Consider the following 22,960-nt stretch of genomic DNA (forward strand, 5'->3'; position numbering starts at 1 on the left):
AAATAACATCATCATTTTTGCGATTTTTCTGTGCACAATTTAAGAGGTGTTAGGACCCTGTTGTATGTTCTTGGGGATAGTAGCGGAAAAAAAGGTTGTTACTCCAAATGTATGCATGTTAAAAATCTGACACTTTATCATCTGAAACCCATATCCCTGGTGCACATGTGTGTAAAATCTGGAAAGGTTTAGAGGTCGTTATCTGGATGAAAAGGGGAGAATTCTGTCATAAGTTGACACAACATCTTACAAAGACAGGGATCGGATGGTTTGGTGCTACCGAAAATATGTTAACCAGACCTATGATATTAGAAAAATGGTACATAGATAAATATGTATTTGGGTCAGAAATAGATTTGTGTGCAATTTGACAAGGGGAGGATCCTCTGACCATAAAACTTACAGCATCACTCAGGCACTCCATTTCTTTCCCCCAATCAAGGGAGAGATGAAAGTTTGGCCAATGATAAGTGAGAGGGGCAGGCTTAGTTAGGCACAGGCACACACCCATTTTCAAAACACATAAAAAGGAACATTGAAACCCAGGTAGAGACATTCACTTTCCACTTTCTTGTGGGACGATTTGCCAGGAGACTTCAAACTTCACATCCAGAGATCCAGACTTCAAATCCATCAATCTCCAGAGACCAGAAATTAACTCCAGAATTTGTAGCAGAGAGGCCTGAATCCACAAGCTGAATCCTCTTCAGCAGGCCTCAAAACCAACCAAACTATTCAACAGCCGGGCGAGCTGTTTGAATTCTTGCCAAGAACTTTTGCAAGAACCTGTAGCAGTATCCAGAAAGCAGTGCTGTATCCAGAACCGCTAGCAGAACCGATAACAGAACCAGAGACCCAGAGACCAGATCGCTGTGAAGAACCGCTAGCAGAAGTCCAGCCAATCCTGACCCGATCGGTGACAAAGTCGCATTCCTGTCCAAAATCTAGTGTGAGTACCCAGCTAGCACTGTGCCAAAACCAATCTCTTAGTTTAAAATAATCTAATCCAAACTATTTTAGCCTATTAGAACTGCCTCCTAGAATCGTGTCATTCTGTCATCTTTAAAACTGAAAACTGTCATCTGTCATTCTGAGCTTTAAAATTTCAAATCCGAAAAGCTACCTTTACTAAATCAGCCGTATCTCCGGAACCGTGCTAGGAGCGAGTTTTAACTTTCATCTTAAAGCTATGATTCTAGGCTTTCCAACGAACCTAGAACTGACTTGCTACTCCTTATAGTGCCTCCGTAATTGCACTCGACGCACGCGACTCATTTGCCGCGATTTGACATTTTGCTTAATTTCAGCCATGTGTAAAAATATTTGTTCTTGCTTTCCTTTGCTGAAATCTGTATTCAACCTAATAACCATCCCTGAATCATTGATAGGGCTGGCCTGAACTGATTCAAAGTATATACCACCTACCCTGAACCCCCTATAGGGAATTAAAAGCCTTTCTAGCATATTTTCCACTTAATTGCAACCACATCAAAGGATTTTGCCTGTGTTTAAAACTCCTACCTGTTTTCCTCTAAGCTTGCGAGGGGGGAACTGAATTATATTTGATTGCATTTCTGAGAACTGTGTGCTTTCCTCCCATCACTTTACCTTGCATAGAGGGGGGTGTGGTGAATTGTCAAAGAAAAGTGATTACATTGTCTTTTGTTGAAGTCACATCAAGTTTATTTTCTGTACTGCATTTTCATTCATCATTGCATTGTCCTTGAAGCCATAAAAGCATTCTCAGCTACTTTATCCTCTCTATATCACTTCTAAGCCATCAAAAAGAGTGTACCACTGTAACATTATCCATTGTTGATTACTATCATCTTCACAAGTGTGCTATCAAACATTAATTTATTATAAAAGTGTGATATATATATATATATATATATATATATATATATATATATATATATATATATATATATATATATATAGTTTAATTTTCAAATAAACCTTTTTATTTGCAAAACAAACCTACTTCTTGGCTCAGTGGGGTCAGGGGGATTCTAAGAGAGGGGTGTTATATAAGGGTTGCCATCAAGAGTAAACCAACTGGACATAAAAATATATCAATAAAGGTTTCCCTCAGCATCAAAGTCTAGGCATTGACTTAGCTGTAGTGTTGAATTGAATCCGCTTACAGATGAGTAACTTATGCTTTAATTAAAATGCTGGAAAATATTGCTACTGAGATGGAATGATAAGAGCGCTTTCGCCAAGCCAGACCACATCCCACATCCCACATGGCATCTCAAATAATATGCAGCCCACTTTGGATATTTCTACTAAATTCAGATTGGTAGTAAACTGGATGGAACCCCCATCTTTAAGGGTCAAGGATAGACTCCGGGGTCCACTGAGTAATGTCATTGCTTGATTCAATTGGCACTGGTTGCATAGCAGTCTTCATGCCATATGCTGGCACTCGAAAGCGCGCTTTGGCTTCAGACGTCTATACATGAATGCAAATTGATTTAATTATTTGTGCATTGGTGAAGCACCTAAGCCCTGTGGCACAAGGCGCTGTTGCCACCAGTTACACTTGTTGTGGGGACAAAGGGGGAAACAGATACATGAAACAAAGCAAATATACATGCAATGCACTGAAGGTTGGTTTGAGTTTATTACAGTGTTTAATTTCAGAGAGGACTGTGTTCCAATCATAGGAGGGTGAGGTATGAAAGTGGGAGCAGTAGGGAGGAGAGAGGGTGAGGAAGGTTTGCAATCACAGGGTAGAGGGGGACATCCCATTGGTAGATCTAAAACCAGAAGAAAGAACTGAAAGGGTGCGAGGTGCTGCATAGCCACCCAATACTGAGGCAATGGGTGACGGTGGGGGCGGGTAGTGGGAGGCTTGAGAGCAAGCGTGTGGAAAAGTTCAGTAGGGTGGTAATGGGGTAGAGTGGATGTCCCATGAGGATGCTGGAGCCATGTTGAAGCCTGCTGAGGACCAGACAAGAAATCAGGTTTCTAGCAGAGTACAAAGGTGAGGCAGGGAAGACTTTTCAGATGGTGAGTAGGTTAAGCCTGTCAACTCTTTCCACAGAGAGGCTGAACTGCTGGAGTTTGATGCCACTATGAAAGAATACCCTCTGTTGTACGTTTTGGGCAATAGGTTACACACCATAGGTAAAAATGAGACAGGGGAGGGGTCAAGGGTTGAGACATTGGGAGCTCGGAGGAAGATCCCTTCAGTTTTGGAAAAGAGTAGGATATTGCAGAACGGAGTGTAATCCAGTGATGAAGAGGCAGTAAGAAGTACGATTGGATAGCTCTGGGGTGAAGGAGAAGGAGAAACACATTTGGGTGTTGTCAGCAAACAAAGGCGATATGAGAACCTAACACATTTGCTGGGAAAGCGAGAAAGAGAGGGAGGGGGAATATGGGAGAGAGAGAGAGAGAGAGAGAGAGAGAGAGAGAGAGAGAGAGAGAGAGAGAGAGAGAAAGAGAGAGAGAGAGAGAGAGAGAGAGAGAGAGAGAGAGAGAGAGAGAGAGAGAGAGAGAGAGAGAGAGAGAGAGAGAGAGAGAGAGAGAGAGAGAGACAAGGACTGATCCTTGTGGGACCTTCCACTGGGAGGGCACTGCAGAGGAGAGTCTGCGGTTCAAAGGGATGGAGACAGGGGGTTAGACAGGTAATAGGCAATCTATTCCAAGGGCAGCATCATGGAAGCCCATGCGAGCGTGGGATACAGATAAGGATGGCGAGCAGCACTATAAATGGCAGAAAGCTTGAGGTGGATGAGAATTGAGGAGAGTTTAAAATTGGAAGCAGTGGCGAGGGACTTGGGGGCATGGTGCATGCTGTTTCAGTGGCGTGTTTACCATGAATCCCTCTTTGGAGCCCCCCACTCATACAACTAAGAGCATATATTCGACTAAGATACCATTAAGATGGTACACAGTGAACAGCCTCAACCCTCCCTCATCTACCCTTCATTGCGCGGTTGAAGATTGGACATGCAACATACTGAACAACCGAAGTTTGAAATGCAAAGACATAGAGATGCATTACGGGATCAGCTTTAAAGGCACAACATACAGAAAAAATACTTCAGGGTTCAACATAGAGGAGAGCATGGAGCTTATAGCTCCTGCTTGTAGCCTAGAAGAGCCTGGTTAGCTTGACACCAATAGCTACTACGAGTTACTTTTGGGTCCCCAGATCAACTGATGCTGAACACACACACACCTATGTGAATGTAACCCTGTGCCTTTGGGATACTCTATAAACAGGCTTCAGGACACAGCTATATGACATTTAAAGCATAAGGGGGTCGTACATAATGAACACAATGACAGGTTTGCATTTTATGGGGAAGTTAGATTTGGGGGCAACACTATGTGCTAGCTCCTTATGCCCCTGTGGTAGCTCCTGGGCACGGGTTAATGCTGGCTACCTATGCGCTGCTTTTAGCTCCTGCTCATCCAGACTTAAATGTGATCCCTGTCCTTGCAAGACAAAGTGGCATCTGGGCTATGACAATCTCAAAAATGCTTGGGCAGTCAAGATGTGGCACTCAAATGACACATGGGTTACCGGCAAAACAGTAATTGAAATTCACCTGTGGCTCTTTGGACTGCATCAAATGTACCCAATGCAGAGGGAGTACAACAATGGTCATCTTCCAAGCACCCAACCACCTGCCCACTCCCCTACTCTTTTTCCCTTGTTCATGTTAACAATACCCACTTTATTAACTGAAAGAGTTCCAGCTTATCTGCCTGACCTTTGTCACTCTGCTTGGAACACTAAAGATCAGCACAAAAGAATGGCGGCGTTCTGCAGTGTACGCATTTTACATGGATATCAGAGAAATCGTTAACAGTTTGACTATGCACAGCGCTGAAAAAACATAACAACCTCTGTGCTAAGGGAAGACTGATGGGGTTAATTATGTCCCATCACACAGATGCATGTCTACAGATATGGCTGGGAAACCTCACTGAGGCTTCAGGAAAGTTCCCAGCTTGTAATAGCCTCACTAAATTCTGCATCTTATCGGCTTTACTACAGTAAATGTCACTGACATTTGAAACATCAGACACCGATGGTATTAGGTGCTATACAAATGCCAAATAACATAACAAGGTGAACCTTTTGCCCTGTTACACTACAGATTGACTCAGCAGATAACATCTGGTAGATGTATTTCACCCCCCACTGCTGATAGGCCTAAATAGAAATTAACAACAAGTCTCCACTCTCTTCGTGGTGTGGTGAGAGACAGTAACCATGCTACCTTTATGCAAAGTGTGCCCACGCAAAGTGCTTGGTGATGGTTAGTGGTGTGTGTAGACACCTACGCTTCTATGAGCTTCATGCGTACATCGTTCCAGTTGTGTACTTCATTGCTAATTAAATGGTTTGGTTTCTAGTCTCTCAATAAAGAATAATTGAGTCGTAAGAGCTGGCTGTGAAACCTTCCTCCTCCATGCCTTTTTAAATAAGCCATGTATTTTGTTTTGTATGTGTTACTTTAGTTTTCCCATTCACAAACATTCCCTACACATATACATGCATAGTCAATAGGCAGTGTAAGTGTTTCCCAATGGCTTGGTGACTAAGTTGATATGCTGCAGCCTGTGCAAGTGTGCTTGATAATTGGACAAAATCAGAGCTTTACATGGGCTGATAAATCGAGGGGGGCGCCCTAACAAGGGGGTGTGGTCTAAGTGCCTGGTGTTGTCAAAAGTGGTGGCAGGCGCCTTAGGCAAGGGCTGCCTGCCCCAAACCAGCCATAACCGTGCAAGGTGGGTATTATTAACATTTACAAAAGCCACCTTGTGGTTTTCAGTTTAAGAAAATGGTCTCGTGTACTCTAGTGTTCATTTTAGGGAGCTGAAACACCTTGTTATCAAAACAAACAGTGCAAATGAGTTAATGTTAATGCAAAACTGAACAGGATCGTGAGAATTAATACCAACTCAACTTTAAAGATCCTCTGTTGTTCTCTGCCTGAAAAATAATGTGCATTTTTAGTATTGATAACACAACATTCAAACTTCTCCCCAGAAATATCGATTAAGTTAAAAATGTAAATCCTGAGAACTGTATTAACTGAACCTGTAGCAATGAAAGCAGGCATCTCAGTGGGGACATGGGCGGCCCCTACCAGTCTCACAATGGTACCTCCCCTGCTGTTAAAGGCAGTAAGGTGTAGCAAACTGCATTCATGTGTATATGCAGTCCTCTCCAGCTATCAGATTTTGGCAGCAGGTGGGATTTCACTCTGATTGGTCAAAAGTCTCCAATTAAAACAAGGATGACACTGCTTTGTCCTGCTTCGTCTTGAAGAGTGCAAAGACTCACCGCAGGTTGTCACTAAAGAAACAGAGAAAATGTGCTAAACCGTAGGATTAATGGGCATATCATTTGAGGTGCTCGATCTTTTGTGACACCCTACCCACTCCCACCCCTATGTTGAGCTGCTGTCAGCTTTGTATTCGTGGAGACCAAGCTTAAATGTATTGCTCCCAATACATTTCAAGTGGGACCAGTCCGAAATACACTACACATTTCAGCAACCTGTTGGCGACTGAAAACATCTACAGATGGGGAGCAGGTGCAAGTGGATCTAGGTCACCTGGCCTACGCACCACCCACCTTCTTATCCCTGCCTCTTCCTTCCTGCTCTTAACTATTAGATCAAGGGCGACTCTCGCCTGGGCGTCCTAAGTGAAGGGCAGATGAAGAAAAGGGCAATTCCTGTTTGGACCTGTTCGGACCAGGAGGAGCCAGGGCCCAACCCCCTGCTCAGACAGCAGGTAAGCATGCACCAACATGTGTTACTCCCTCTGTCCCCACATGCCATCCCCACCCCCTCAGGTCCCCCCTTGATGTTCCCTTGTGCCCCCACCATTCTCGTACACAGGTGTTGCCTGTTTTGTTTGATTCTTCTTCCCTACTTCCCCTAAGCCCCCTCAAGACTACTTCTGCAGGAGTCTGACCTGATAAATTCTGGTTTCACCATCACCGTCTTGTTGGCAATGCTGGATTTGACTTTTATGGACTTGATTCATTCACGGTGGGTCACCCTTTCTCAACTCTCATGCTGGACCTCCTTTGCATCTTGTACTCATGGTGGCCCTGAATCCTGCTGTTCCCATCTTCATTGGGTATCCTGGCTTGCAACATTATGTGTTACTACTGACTTCTGCAACTGTATTCACTCTCCCCTCTTGCTTCTCCACTCTTTTGACTGCTAACTCTCTGTTCTCTCCTCCTTTCCCCTCTCCCTTTTCCTATCTCCTCCCCTTACTTTCTTCTATGCACTTACTCTATCAGAATTGTCCCTGGACCTAGTATGATAGCAACCTCGTCTGTCTCCTCCCCCCTCCCCTTACATGTTTCCCCCCTTTCCCCCCTCCAGCACTATCTGAAATGTCTTCAGGTCTAGTACGATAGTCACTTGTTTTGTTCATCCCCTCCCTTTCTACATCCCTCTCCGTCACATTTTGTTTTCTCTGGCTCAACCAGAAATGTCGTCACGCCTAGTACGGTAGTCGCCTGTCTGTTTCCATTTCATTCCCACTCTTCCCCTCCCTTCCTTATCTATGTCTTAGCTCTTGCACTATCTGAAATGTCGTCAGGCCGAGTACGATAGTTAATTTCACATCCTTACTGTTCATGGCCTGTAAGAATGTAATTGTATTTTCCCTTGTTCCCTCCCTTGCCTCAAAGCGCTTTGAAACACATTGTGTATAGGCGCTACATAAATACACTATCATACTATCTTAATTTTCAGAAAATATCTGTAGTGAAGTGACCACTCGGGGGGCCAAACAGAGGCCCAGATCAAAGGCAGTTTTGGAGACTGGCTAGCCCAGGCCCTTTTAAATGCCAGGAAATAATCTTTCAATGGATCAAAATGACACAGTTTTAGAACACCTTGAGACTCAATGCCACTTTATAGTCCCCGCCGCAAACAATCACAATTTTAAATTACATAACTACAGAAATCAAAGAAGACACTTTGGAGTTGGCGTTGAGTCCGAAAAATGGTGTTACAACTTCCTTAGCACAATGCACTTCCTAATAGTAAGACCCAGGAGATTAGCACCAAGAGTAAGCAGTGGAAAAACATATTTATTAGAAAGAAAAAGATTATTTTCAGAAAGAGCAGCAACACTTGAAAGAAGAAGTAGCGTCAAATACGATAGCATACACTAGCCAGGCCAGTCCGAATAAATCTAGAGAACTATTGGTACAGATTAGACACCAGATGGTAATTAAAGTGCACCATAATGCTAGATTGAGACAAGGAATCCAAGAAATTCAATTGAGCTCAGTATTACAATCTAAAACCTGCAAACAGATAAGTTTCATGCATTAAGGGAGATTATCCCCAATCAGTGAGACTACCTCTCAAATGTCCAGAACGTTCCAGAAAAAAAACTGATGATTTTCACATTCCTAGCCATAGACAGGATATAGGAGGGCTGGTATATAATTTGTTTTTCCCATCCTCACTCGGATACACAGGAAGATTTGATATGATACAGAGGAATAGAGTGAATTTCAGGTGAGAGGAGAATGTAGCGCACACTCCGTTTGTCAGAAGTGGACAGCAGAGGAAACGAAAGTCACCTCAAACAGAGAATGAGTCAATCAAGATATGAACATGAGTTAAGGGAACAATAATTACACTGTATGAGAACATTTAGCCCATCTGGATGATAATGAGAGACAGAAAATGCAGACTAAAAATCAAATTAAAAAAAAATCTATCTATTTATCTAACTCTCTCAGTTGCTTCGCCAACCAGCAACCTTTGCTCTTTCCAGTCAGACAGCATTGGGGAGGCTGCTGGCAATGTCACCAGGGCCTGCTACTCAATTGATCCACCAACCACCTATTTCACCAGACCCCTTAAAGGTCAGACCCACTATTCTGCATTTTACCTACAAAGCATTTGCTACTACTACTATTCATCCACTACCAGGCCCCCAGAAACATCTGATCGGGCTCAGTTCTCCTCCTAACTTTCCCACTGCACCACTCCACTAGAGTTGGTGGCTCAGCTTTCTCTATCCTAACACCCACTATCTGGAACACTCTTCCTCTACACATTCACCACAGTGAAAACTACCCATCCTTCAAAAAAAAACTCTAAACATTGCTCTTTACTGCTCTATCCTGAATCCTGAAACCTGAAGTATATGAACTGTCTCCCCAGTTGGGCCCGCTGCATTCATGGCATTTCCAACCTCTTTTGCTCCTAACACTTGACACCGCCGTCTGAGTTCACAGACCATACACTCTTCATACACCTATCAAGACTCTGCCTTCTCCCAAGTATCACTAGCTGATTCACAGCACTCTCATATGTAACATCACAGGATTCATGTACGACTGCACCAGACAAACAGACAGAAAACGGGCTAATCACAGCAATAGCAGTAGTTGCACAATAGCTGGTATAGAACCAATGCCACCTCTACCGCAATTGAGCACTAGTGCACAATGAAGAATCTGGCCTCCTGTGGTGGGTACCTAGAACATAGACTGTTTTTGCTGTTAACCGTTTCTATCACAGCCACAAGAACCAACAGAAGAAGCCAATTACCTGAGCGGGCGCCGTAACATCAAAATGCCTCAAATTGGCACCAATGATATGTATAATCCACCACTCCACTGGCCGGAGGCATGGGTAACCACACACATCTGGATACAGCAAGGACTACAATAAAAATGTGGTCATACTGTTCACATAAACTCTCTTCCTACCGACACCCGACTACTTCTCAACACCTCTTGACAGCAGAATGCAGTGAAGTCCTACAATAATTTTGGTCATGCTGAACACAAAGCAAGTCACTAGCACTGACGCCACCCCTGTTCTTCTCGGCACCCATCCACATGCCTGCCTACATGCCTACATGGGTTGCTTTTCTACCGGCGCCTGGTCATCTCTGCTAAGCCTTTTTCAGCCAAATGCACACAAAAAATCCTTATCGTGCCCAGGGACCTCCAATACGCTGGACTTGTGTCCCCTAAGGGCGTTCCCTCTAACAGCGCATTGAAACTATAAGAATGTTAAAATTGGTGCTATACAAATGACAAAGCCAATACCATATAAGACATCGGCATGTGTCTACTTCCTCCATCACCTACTCCTACTGTCAATAGGGTTCAAATGGCCAAGCACCCTGAGCAGCCACAGCAAGCTAGCCTAGCGAACCTCATCATCGCCCTTTCACGCATTCAACACCCATAGACCACTTACACATGACCGCTTATGCTGATCATTTCTTGTTCAAAAAGTCGCTCATGCTGCAGGAATTGCTGTCCTCATGTCATACAATAAACTTTTTGCCCTCTCCCCCCATGTTTTAAACACCCGCAGGCTACTGAATCCAACTTGCTAACTTACCAGGAAGGGCAGGAGGTTGAATGGCAATGATCCACAGGAGTGATTGACCATAGTCAATCACCTCCTCTCTCAAAGCAAGCTCATTTGAATCACTCACATGCCAATTTCCTGTTATATCACAAGGGATCCATAACCATCCACCTCATCTATAGACCATCACACAGGAGTGAGTCTTTCATTGCCAGCATTTCTAAGTTACTATCCTCTGCCAAATTAGCACACAGTAAAAATGTATTTCTCAAATATTTTAACGTCCCTGAGTCCCACGCCGACAACCAGACACAAAGTGTGTTTTTCGGCACTGACTGGATCCATGGATCTTAAGAAAATTGTACTCTCCCCCATGCACAACAAAGGCAACACCCAAGACTTAGGGCCTCATTACACGGTATGCGGTAACCATGGCACTATTAGCGCCATCGTTGCCGCCGATATTTAACGGTGTCCGCCTTGGTGGATGGTGGAATTACCGCCCTACTCCAAGGTTAGCGGGGGCGGTAATTCCCCATTCACCAAGGCACTTCCCCATTCCCATTTTTGCCCTCATAGGGCTCAATGGGAATGGGGAAGGAGCTAATTACGGTACCGCAAATTGCGGTACCGTAATTAGCACCAAGGTCCCTTTGCGGGCCCGTTCCTTAACGGCTGCTAAAACCAGCCGTTGAGGTCGGGTCCCGCAAAGGGACCTTGTAGTAAGGCGGTACCACATTCTGTGTAATGAGGACCTTAGTCTTTATGTCATACCCTTTATCACCTGTGCAGACCCTATTCCACTCAACTGGTCTGCAGGCTGCCATCTCACTGTCGACCACCCACTTGACCACGGCCCACAAAGTTCAGTCTAAATGCCTGCCTCACTTAGCGGCACTCATTCAAAACCTTTACCAGGAATGAGCTAGAAGTCAACTTCACAGACCTTCACACCTCTGCCTCCTAGAATTATTCAACAATTCCAATATGAAACTGATTCTAATTACAAAACCAAAGCTGCTCAATACTCCATCATCATCGCGGCAGCCTCTAACAGGAGCAAAGCCCTCATAGAAGTAGTAAAGCATTGTACGAAACCCTTACCTGACACTGAGGTGCCAGCAACTCAGGATAAATGCAGCAGCATCAACACCATTTGTATTGAAAATACCGACACAATCCACACATCATCAAATAAAAGTCACACACCTGTGCCTAGAACACCTGATACACAATAGTAAGACTCCGTCAGCGGTATGTGTAACCAGCTACAGAGCTTCCAAGCTGCATATACAAAGACAACCTCCAGGTCTTCAATCTATGCCACCGCGGTATGTGCCAGTATTATGTCCAACTAGCTTGACATCGCCATTTTCTGCCCACGATGTAAAATTAGTCAGTGAGGCACTTGCTGAGTAAAATCCAGAGCTTCAAGTAGCAGGCCGGTTTGCAGCATGACCCTCCACGAAACTCCTAATGCCTTCATTTTAAATTACTCGCAAGTCACTTTTCTAATGTTTTGTGCTTTACATATGTTGCTTGATTTCTGCATCGTATCCTTTGTTTGGCATTCCTGATATTAACTATTGAAGTGATAACAGGCTTGCATGTATTTGATGCCTATGTATGCATGCTAATAACCTACCTTACTGTCATTTTCATTTGTATTGACCAATGCTTTCCTAACTGTAACTGACCTGGAAAAGTATGCAATAGGTATAACAATTTATAGACTGTCCTATACGAAATGCTAACTGCTATATACATACCCAGGACCTTACTATTGTCGCTTAACTGTGCAGTGACCAGCATGATCCCATTGTATTGAATATCAGTGGACTGCCTTAGTTCGCCTCATTGACAACAACTATGCATGCCACCATTATTGTCTTCTGTTGCATACTTATAAACATCAGCTTAAATGCTAATATCTTTGAATCAGCCTATATCACACAGCAACTAAAGATTAAGCCTTCAGTTACCAGTACACTCACTCACATAAACCTAGGACCACCAACCATGACTACTCAGGCCAACAATATGAGCTGGATCAAGCCTACTAAATTTCTGCCACCCCTGAATATTTCGGCTTTGATAAAACCAGCCATATTCCTGCCCCCCTTGATGCACCCAACCAGCCCTACTTACATTGGAGACATCAAACCGCAGCAAGAATCAAATTTAGCATTGAACCACTCTAACCTAGATGCCAACCTACATGGGGAAACGTCTGACATGCCAGCCACCCTCCCAGAGTCCCAGAACTACATCCCTGCACCGATCTCCAACCTTCCATATCCTACCTTAGGTAGAAACATTAGACTTGGCTCTAGATTAGGCAAAACATACAGAGTACAGACCAGCCTACCTCTCACATACAGCCAACCTCAAAGTCTGAAATAAATTGATTCCAAAATCCAAAAAGATTATAGCAGAGCAAGCAAGAAGTCGAACTTGCCTGTCTGTAATTACCCTAATGTATTTATTTTACATTTTTAAAGTGCTCACACAGCCCAGAGGCATTGAGGCGCTGTTACAGGATTTTTTTTTTTTGGATGCGTAATCATTTTTTTTTGTCTTAGTTGCGTATTTATAACATGCTTAAACACCCAGAGGTTTCTAAGCGCGGACCCGGGGATCGAACCTGCGTTGCTTTGTGTCGTCTTCCCTCCAAGGCGTGCACATTGCCGCTGAGCTATCCTCCTGGGATAACACTCCTACGCTAATGAAAGGGGCACTGATTAATGGCAGTTATTTAGTAGGTCATGCAGCAGACATCGCTGACTTGATTACGGACAAAAAACTAGACTTCCTAGCAATAGCAGAAACCTGGCTACATGCGGCGGCAGGCCCTTCCCTCTCAATTGCTACCCCGGACAACTATCCAATACTCAGATCTGACAGAGAATCTTCTAGAGGTGGTAGGATTGCATTTATCGCCAAATCTACTTTGGGTCTCAGAATAGTCACGCACGTGCCTTTCACATCATGCAAACTGCTGACAGTAAAACTTCCCCTTACCAACTCTCGCACTATAACAGCACATTTGATATATATAGAGCTCCTGGACCTATCAGTGTTGTTGAGGAAGAAATCAGTGCCTTACTATCTACTAACACTAAGCCATCTTCACAAATCCTAATCTTAGGAGACTTCAATTTGGGATTCAACGACCCTAATGATCTACATGCCTTAGCTCTTTTTAGCTCTTTCGAACTCCTTTGCTGAATTGGGACTACAGCAAAGAGTTCTTCATCCTACACATGAAAAAGGAAGAACCCTAGACTGGGTTGCTGACCTCATTTGTGAGACAAATATAACTTCCATCAAACCATACCCCTCGACTGACCATCTTCTACTGACCTTTACTATCCAAGGCTGTGCACTGCCTAACAGAAACAAACTCATAGTGCCACCGGCTCCCACCAGAAACAAGCGAAGCATCACATTAGACAAACTCAGGCCTCTTCTCCAACCTCTACTAAATCCTATTCCTGCCTCCTCTGACCCGTCTATATTTGTGGATCTTTACAATACTACTATTACCCGAGCCTTAAACAAAATCACACCTCCAAAATTGTACAAAGGCAAATCTATAGCCTACCTGAACACCTGGTTTACCACTAACCTTAAAGCCATGAGGAAGGAAGAAAAGAAATGTGAAGCCACCTGGAAAAACAACCCTACCTCAGCCAACAGAGATAACTTACTCAATATTATAGCAAAATACAAGCTGGAAATACTTCAAATAAAACGTGACACCTATAATGATAGGATCAACAAAGCTAGTTCTAGTATTAGAGAACTCTTTGCATTCTAAGAGAATTGGAATTCCCTATCCTCCCACCAGACAATTGCAATAAAGACAAAACTTTGTAAACCCAGATCCAAAAAGCACTAGCTAACAAGATCTCTCTTCTCCAAAACAAAATAGCCACCAAAAAACTCATCCCCCCTACTTAAGTGACTAACCCAAAAACCGTCCTAACCCTCCTAAATCTTTAGAACGATTTAAATGTACCCGTGTCCCCCAGAGAAGTGGAAAAGCTTATAGTCGCACAAACCCTCTAGATGCGAGGGTGACAATTGCCCTTCATCCAAAAATGTGTAACATCTAGATTCGATTTTAGCCTGTGCGCCAAATTACGTGTTTTTTGGAAATTATATTTTTAAAACTTACCTGACTTACTTCCATTTGCATTGCCTTGCTATTGAAACGAAGTGGGCTAGATTTGAAAAACCGAAGACTTAGTATCTGGGCACACACAAGACATGAGACAGGAGTGAACTACAGCCCCCAGAAGGCTTGTAGTCCTCCTGCAGTACTTGTTTCGTCCACCGGTGCGAACGTGCCGATTTGAACAAGACCAGCGAGTCTGTGCGGGTATATCTGCCAGACAGAGCTCACTTCATTCAGAGATAGCTAAGTAGCCACGCTAGTGCTGGTGCTTATTTAGGAAACTTAATCAGTTTAACAATTGTTTTAGCTGTGTTTTCAAAATTTGTAACATCTAGATTCGATTTTAGCCTGTGCGCCGAATTACGTGTTTTTTGGAAATTATATTTTTAAAATGTACCTGACTTACCCAGAATTTGCATTGCCTTGCTAGTGAAACGAAGTGGGCTAGATATGAAAAACCGAAGACTTAATATCTGGGTACACACGAGACATGAGACAGGAGTGAACTACAGCCCCCAGAAGGCTTGTAGTCCTCCTGCAGTACTTGTTTCGTCCACAGGCGCGAATGCACCGGCGCGAACAAGACCAGCGAGTCTGTGCGGGTCTGTGCGTGTTCGTGCAGCTCGGCAGCTTACTCTCTCATAAAACGGTCATGGGGGTAGGTACAGCATTTTCCTTCTAGTATTCCATTTTCAAATGGGGGATACCATGGCTCAGCCCAAGGGGGTCTCCAGTATAGTAGGAAGTGTTTGTTCCACCTCTAATGACACTCCTAATAAGCATAATCAAAATGACATTGTTAACATTATGAGAAATGCCAATGTATACACCGATTTAACTATTACTCTGCTTAATACCCGCTCATTGCCCAAACACTGCATAGAACTGCATGACTATATCCAAGAACATAAGCCAGATATCATGTGTCTTATGGAGACATGGCTTCCAGAAGCCCATGGACCGAATATAGAACAGGTAACCTCCCCCCACCCCAGTTACGTGTTCTTAGTGAAGCATAGAGAGAATAATGTTGGGGGGGGGTGGCCATAATTTGCAAAAAGCGGTTGGGGTTTTATGAGGTCAAAATAGAATGCACTGGATGTGATATCATCCATGTGAAATTGACCTCAAATCCTAACTATAGTTTGAATTTGGTCTTTAACGTCCACCAGGAGAAGTATGTGACTTTAATGATGACTTAGTTAAGCTGATAGCACCTTTGTTGACTACGAATTCAGGGCTGGTCATATTGGGTGACTTCAACTTATGGAAGAATGACAAGGCAGACAAGAAAGCACTCCTCCTGGAAAAAATGATGAGCACTCATCATATTACTTATCACAATACTGAACCTACACATAATAAGGGACATATCCTTGACTGGGTCGGAGGGGGAAACATCCATTTTGGGCCTGTCTCCACCTTTCCATGTATTTGGTCGGATCATTGCTTTCTGACATGTCGCCTTGGATTACCAGCTAAATCCGTAAGAGTGCATGCTATAGCACACATGGTCAAATCACAGAATTTTAAGAATATCATTTCTGATATTTTAACAACTAGCATGGAATTACTTTTAAGTAAAACAGATGACTTGGATGATCCTGAGAGACTCATAAAAATCTACAATGATGTCATGTTAGAAACGCTAGACAAACATGCACCCATGAAAGATAAAACAGTTAAAGATCTGCCCAATCGTCATAAGTGGTTCTCGCCTGCACTAGCTGAACTTCAAATCACTAAAAGGCAAGCCAAACACACCTGGCATAAAAACAAAACAAATGACAATCTGCTGGCTTGGAAACATATTGAAAAGCGTTATAGAGTGATGACCATAGAGGCTAAGAAATCTTTCTGCGACACTCAAATAAACCAAGCCGGAGATAAAAGAAAGGAACTTTTTTGCCTTTTTAGGTTATGGGAAAAACCTATTGCCTGCAATCCCTCGATTAAACCCACTATAGATGACTGTAGTAGAGTCCAGAGGGCTTTTGCAGACAAATTGCTGAAGGCACAAAAGAAAATTGAGCAGGAAATACTTATTTCTCCATTGCCAAATCCTCTGTTAATACCGAAAACATCTAAAACAGGTACTAATCCAATTAGTACCTCAGGTCATTTTAATTTCGCAGAACCAAATTTAGCTGAAACATTGATGTTATTGAAAGATCTGCACCCCACAAATTGCCCAGGGGAAATTTTCCCCTCAAAATATATATTGGAGCATCAAGAACTGTTCGCTCCCTTTCTTTGTCGGTCCTCTTTCCATGCAGGTTCTATTTCTCATTCTATCAAAAATCTGTCTGTTACCCCTCTGATAAAAAAGCTAGGTTTGGATCCATTGGATGCAGCTAACCTAAAACCGATCACAAAAACACTATTTTCCTCAAACTTACTTATAAGGCAGCGATCACGCAGTTACAATCTTATGTACTCAACTCTGGCATATTACATGTGAAGCAATCAGGTTTTCAAAGCTTCCATGGAATGGAGACCGCTTTATTAGATCTCCAAACATATATGTTGGGTAAACTGTAACATAGCAAGTCGGGGCTGCTGATGTTACTAGATCTATCGGCAGCCTTTGACTTGCTGGATCATAAAATCCTGCTCAACAGCATGAAGTCGGTAGGTAGACTTTCCAAAAATGCCATTTCTTGGCTTAGATCTTTTTTGGAGGGTCCTCAGTCTCGTGTCCACTGGGTTGACTGTGCTTCTGAACCACAGATTATAACATGTGGATTCCCCCAGGGGGCATGTCTTTCCCCCTTGTTGTTCAACATTTACATTCTTCCCTTACGTATTGAGTTGGAATCCCTAGGGATCTTTTTCTGCAACTATGCAGATGATTTCCAACTGGTATTGAACATAACTGGGAACTATGAGGCTGACCAACAAATGGTAGCCGATGCATATGACGTCATAAAGCAATGGATGTCAACTAATTGGCTCTGTTTGAATGCTGCTAAAACTGAGCTGATGCTTTTCGGCTCCCAGTATGCTCATTCCAAACTAATGATCATAATTGTTTTATGATAGAAGGTGCTAAAATCAAAACCGTGAAGAAAGTTAAGACTTTGGGAACCTATATGGAGGAAAGTCTTGATATTGAGGCACATGTTACAGCCATCTCTACCAATACTAACTATCATCTAAAAGTACTTAGACAAGTAGCCCCGTTGATATCGGTAGAAAATCGCATAACATTTGTAAGAGCAGTAATATTGCCCAGCGTGGATTATTGTAATGGACTGTTGGGGGGAGCCAATAAGGCTGATATCCAACACTTGCAGAAGATGCAAAATGCAGCTGTCAGAATTATCTTCCACATGAAAAGCTCGGAATCCACCAGTGTGGCCAGAATTAAACTTCATTGGCTTCCAGTGGCAGCTCACAGCCAATTCAAAATACTCACCATGTGCCACAAGTGTATTTTTGGAAAACGCTCCGGTATATTTGAAGGAGAAGATCAATGTTTATCAACCAACAAGAAGCTTACGCTCTTCGGCTGGATCTTTGTTGGTTTTGCCCTGGATAAAACAATCTCGTGGTTTAGGACGGGCCTTCTGTATCCAAGGTGCACAAGCTTGGAATTCCCTTCCGATACAGATGCGTAAAATAGAGAATCATCTTGTTTTTCGTAAACAGTTGAAGACAATCCTGTTTAAATAAAATACTTCCAGCCCTGTTGTTCCTTCTACTTCTATCCTTCGGCGCCTGGATGACTGCGGGCTTTGGCGCCTTATAAGCATAATTAACATAACATGACATAATTAAAGACGCAGCTAGTGATCTTGCCCCGTTCATCACCACTCTGATCATTCCGCACTTGCATTGTCCCGACTAACCTCAAGAAGTCATGGGTTCTTCCGTTGCTAAAGAAACCTTATCTTGACCCAAATATCCCTACCAACATTAGACCGATCACGACAGTCCCTTTCCTATTGAAGATTCTTCATAAGGCTGTCTACATCCAGATACAATAATACTTAGAGAACAATAATCTACTAGCAAACCGTCAATCAGTCTTCAGACCCCAACATGGCACTGAAACTGCCTTGATTGACCTAAAGAACCATATCGATGACCTGAAAGACAAAGGGAAACCTGTGCTCTTGCTGCTGTTAGATTTGTCAGCCGCCTTCAATCTGGTTGATCATGGCGTGCTCTGCAATCATCTGTCTACTGTGGCTTACTTCTCTACAGAAGCAACAGCATGGATCCAATCTTTCCTGAAAAACAGGTCGATGAGATTTTTCTCAGCCTCGGCAGCAGCTGACCCTATACCTATAACATGTGGTGTTCCCCACAGGGTTCCTGTGAATTACCTACGATGTACTATATGTTTACTAAACCACTGTTTGATGACCTGGACCTTCCTTCTGGGTGTCACCTGCACTAATTATGCACCCAGATCCTCATACCTTTGACAGGTGACTATGACAAAGACTTGGAACTGGTTAACAAAATCTATCTTATCATTCAGGCCTGGATGGCCACACATGGTCTATTCCTGAATGATGAGAAGACCGAACTTCTGCTTCTGGGTGCTCCAGCAACTCTGAAGAAACTTACCAACCACTACCTTTCATTCAACATTGACGGAATCAATATCAAGGTGGCTAAGGTGGTAAAAACCTTGGGTTTCTACCTAGACTCTGCCTTAAGCCTGCGTAAACCAGCGAATACCACAGCATCGGTGACAGCTTACATGTGTAAACTGATCCATGCTTGTAAACCATATATATCAACAGAAATCTGCATAAGCTTGGCTAGGGCTCTAATACTTTAACAACTGGATTATTGTAATGCCCTTTACCTAGGAGCCAATAATTACATTGTCTACAAACTTCAAATTGTTCAAAACAATGCACTTAGAACAGCCTTATGCATCCCCCAGAAAACAACATATCTCTGCAATCAGACGGAAGAACAACTGGCTTTCCATCAAGGATAGAATACAACTAAAATCAATTTCCCTGACTCATAAATGCCTCAACAATTCAGCCACTCAATACCTGATTGAAAAATGTACCAAAAACATCTCCTCACGACCTACGAGGACCGCTAATGCCTTTCGCCTAAGAGTCCCGAGATTCAGACAGAAAACAGAAGGCGGCAGAAGCTGTTCCGTGTTGGCTGCCCAACTTTGGAACTCACTATCTACATCCTTAAGAGCAGGCCAATCCTATTACAACCTTACAAAAAAACACCAAACTTTGCCTTGCCGCCAAAGACTGCATACAACGTTAACACCCTGAAGCTAGGACTTTGTAACTAGCACCATCCTGTATCCTTGTAAATAATGTTTTGTATATATGCTATGGGCCTCATTACGACCCTAGTAGTAGCCATGCCCTTATTAAGGGCACAGCTGCCACCGGTAATGATGTTTTACCAGGGACAAGAAAAGGGCAATAATCGGGTCATGCCGACTTCGGCAGACCTGGTAATTGCCCTTTTCTGGGCTCTGGTAAAAATGAATCCCCATTTCCATTGAGCCCTATGGAGGATGCTAACAATGGGCCTGTTAATGATGGGCCTGTTTTTAGCATCCTGGTCTGCTAGCGGGTCCCGCTAAGGACGCCTGGTCTGACCAGGCGTTCCTTAGTGGGATCCGCTGCAGACCTCGTAATAGGGCGGCCGGGAATGAACGGTGCCAGTCCCTTACCGGCACCGTTAATTCCGCGGCCACCAGGGTTCTAATGAGGCCCTGGGCCTCATTACAAGTTTGGAGGTAGCCATGCCCTTAACAAAGGCATGGCTGCCTCCAAACTCGAGTCCGGGTCTGTGGTCCCTGAATGGGGAAATACCAGCCCATTCCGACTTTGGAGGGCTCGGTATTTCCCCATTCAGGGAACCCAGACCCGGACTATCCCCATTGCCATTCGAGCCCCCATAGGCTCAATGGGAATGGGGAGGGAGCTAACAACGGGCCTGTCAATAACGGGCCTGTTGTTAGTTCCCTAGTTCCCTCGTGGGACCAGTTAAGGACGTCTGGTAAAACCAGACATCCAGAGCGGGTCCTGCAAGGGGACCTCTTAATAGGGCGGTATGGGTTTAATGGCGCCAGCACCTTTACGGGTGCCGTTAAACACATACCGCCCGGGTCGTAATGAGGGCCCCTATGTCTTTTTATATAACCTTGTGTTGAATGTAACTTAATATGCTTGTAATGTAACTAAGAATTGTAAAAATCCTTGTGATGCGCCTAGATAGCCCCGGGTTTAGAGCGCTCTATAAAAAAACAAACAAATAAACAAACAAATAAACACAAGATGTGCCCCCCGTCTTTGCACTCCAGCATGCACACTGCCTTTCTTCGCTCTTCTTCTTTCGTGCTGCACACCAAAAGGTCATCCCTGTTTTGGATCACTGAACTCTCTACTTGCAAATTGCTCATATCCATTTGTATTACTCTGTTAAATATGCTTAGTCCCTCACAATACCCCTGAGACATGCTTTTGTGTTCAAATCATGTCCTGCGATAAGTAAATGCAGTGAGATACCTAGAGTCAGGATGCAGGGCAATAGAGAAGAAGCATTCTTCAAATCCACTACTGTGAAGTAGTGTGCTTTGCTGGGATGTTACAGAATATTGTCACAGGATTTGGAACCAGAGGATATTCTGCCTCTTTAATGTTATTAACAGGGCATACATACTGTACGAAACATCACGCCCCTCCTTTTTTTTATCAGATAAATTGCTGTGTTGCATGGTGAGGTATACTCCTGTATAATGCCTTGCTGCCGTAGGGCGTGCAGTGTCTCATATATGCCTTTGTCTGCTTCTTGTGAAATTTGGTATCGCTTTACTTGTGGTAGCAGTGCTCCTTTCTTTATCTTAATGTGAACTGACTCTGCCCTGTTTAGCATTCCCACATCATGAAGCCCTTTTGTCCGTAAACTCTTTGGTACTTTCTCCAAATCCTGCTCCATATATTTTGTTTATTTTTTCACCAATTGTGTCCACCAATTGTGTCACCTGGGGCACTGCTCTTTCCTTTATCTGCAATGGGCAGGGTATGCTCAGCTCAAACACCATCTCCCCCTCCACCCTGTCTAGTGTAGCAAACCATTATGTCTCAGTCACTCCTGTCAGTCTTAGTTTGGGATTGATGCACAATATCTATCACCATTCCATGTTGTAGGAGCAACAATATAATCATGTCTTTTCTCCATACCATCTCCTCCAAGTATAGTACTGTGTATTTGTCTGATGTAATGGTGGAGGGGTATTGTGGTCTGAATACAAATTCATTTGATAGTCAAAATACCTTACACTGTATCCTTGGGATCCATCCTAGCAGCACCTGTAGCCCATACAAGAACATCTTTGTGTGTGTCGGTATCCCTCTCAATGTGCTGTGTGAATAGTAGGCTTGTATAGCACTGCCACCCTGGTTGGGTACATCCAAGCTGTGGTGCACACCATCCCTTTCTCTGAGAAGGAAATTGTGGCGTTCAGTTTGCTTAACTAATCCCGCCCCAATATGTTGATGGGCGTGTCTTTTGAATACAATAATGGTGCTATAATATGCTGTGTCCGTATTTTCAATGGCAAATCTTTTGTCAGAGAAACCACTTGGATGGTCCCCGAAAAGTCTTGTGTGTCCAAATTCGTGTTCGATAATGGGAATCCTCCTAGTAGCTCCTGTGTCTATTAGAAAGGAAAAATCCCTCCATTTTATATGAACTGCTACCTCAGGCTCCACTCCAGGGTCTCCCGTTACTGCTAGGGCAGGAGACACTTCTACTTCCCGTGGGTAACCCTATTGGGAAAGTGTATTGTTTGAGGATGTGAAGGGATTTTCTCCCACCACTGCTACTCCTGCGCAATGAGGCACCTCATTCTGCCCCAATATTGTCACCTTCCCTTGTGTAAGTGTCTGCACAAGAGCCTGTAATACCCTCACCGTACCCTGTGTTTCGGCTCCCCCTATGGTCAATCCTTGCCTTTGCATAGGCATGACATGTGTCTGCATGGTTGTTAGGGTAGAGGGTTCAACAAATGTGCCTGTGCACAAATTTAACCACCTTAGAAATAGTCCGAAAGATGGCATGCAGTGTTCACCTTTCCACAGACCTTCCCACCCCCAGGCAGGGCTTTGATTTAGTAAAGTAATTCAATTGAGTTTGGCAGTGCGTGAGTCACCAATTTTCCAAACTCAATTGCATTATATGTATCTGCATGGGCTGCACTTGCATCTGTTGGTGCGGTACCTTTTGTGCCTGCTGCGGTTGTACATATGTCTGTGTGTATTGCAGTTGTGGCTGCATCCCGTTTGTGAAATGAGAGGGTATGTCTGGCCAAAGTGACCAAAATTCACACAAACGAAGCACTGTCCTCTAAATCTGGGACCCATTCCTCTATATCCAAATCCCCTTTCCCTTGGGTAGTATCACCTTATCGTCCGATATGGTCCCA

The sequence above is a fragment of the Ambystoma mexicanum genome, chromosome 5q, assembly GCF_040938575.1.
Source record: "Ambystoma mexicanum isolate Mex_15411 chromosome 5q, UKY_AmexF1_1, whole genome shotgun sequence".
NCBI lineage: Eukaryota > Metazoa > Chordata > Amphibia > Caudata > Ambystomatidae > Ambystoma > Ambystoma mexicanum.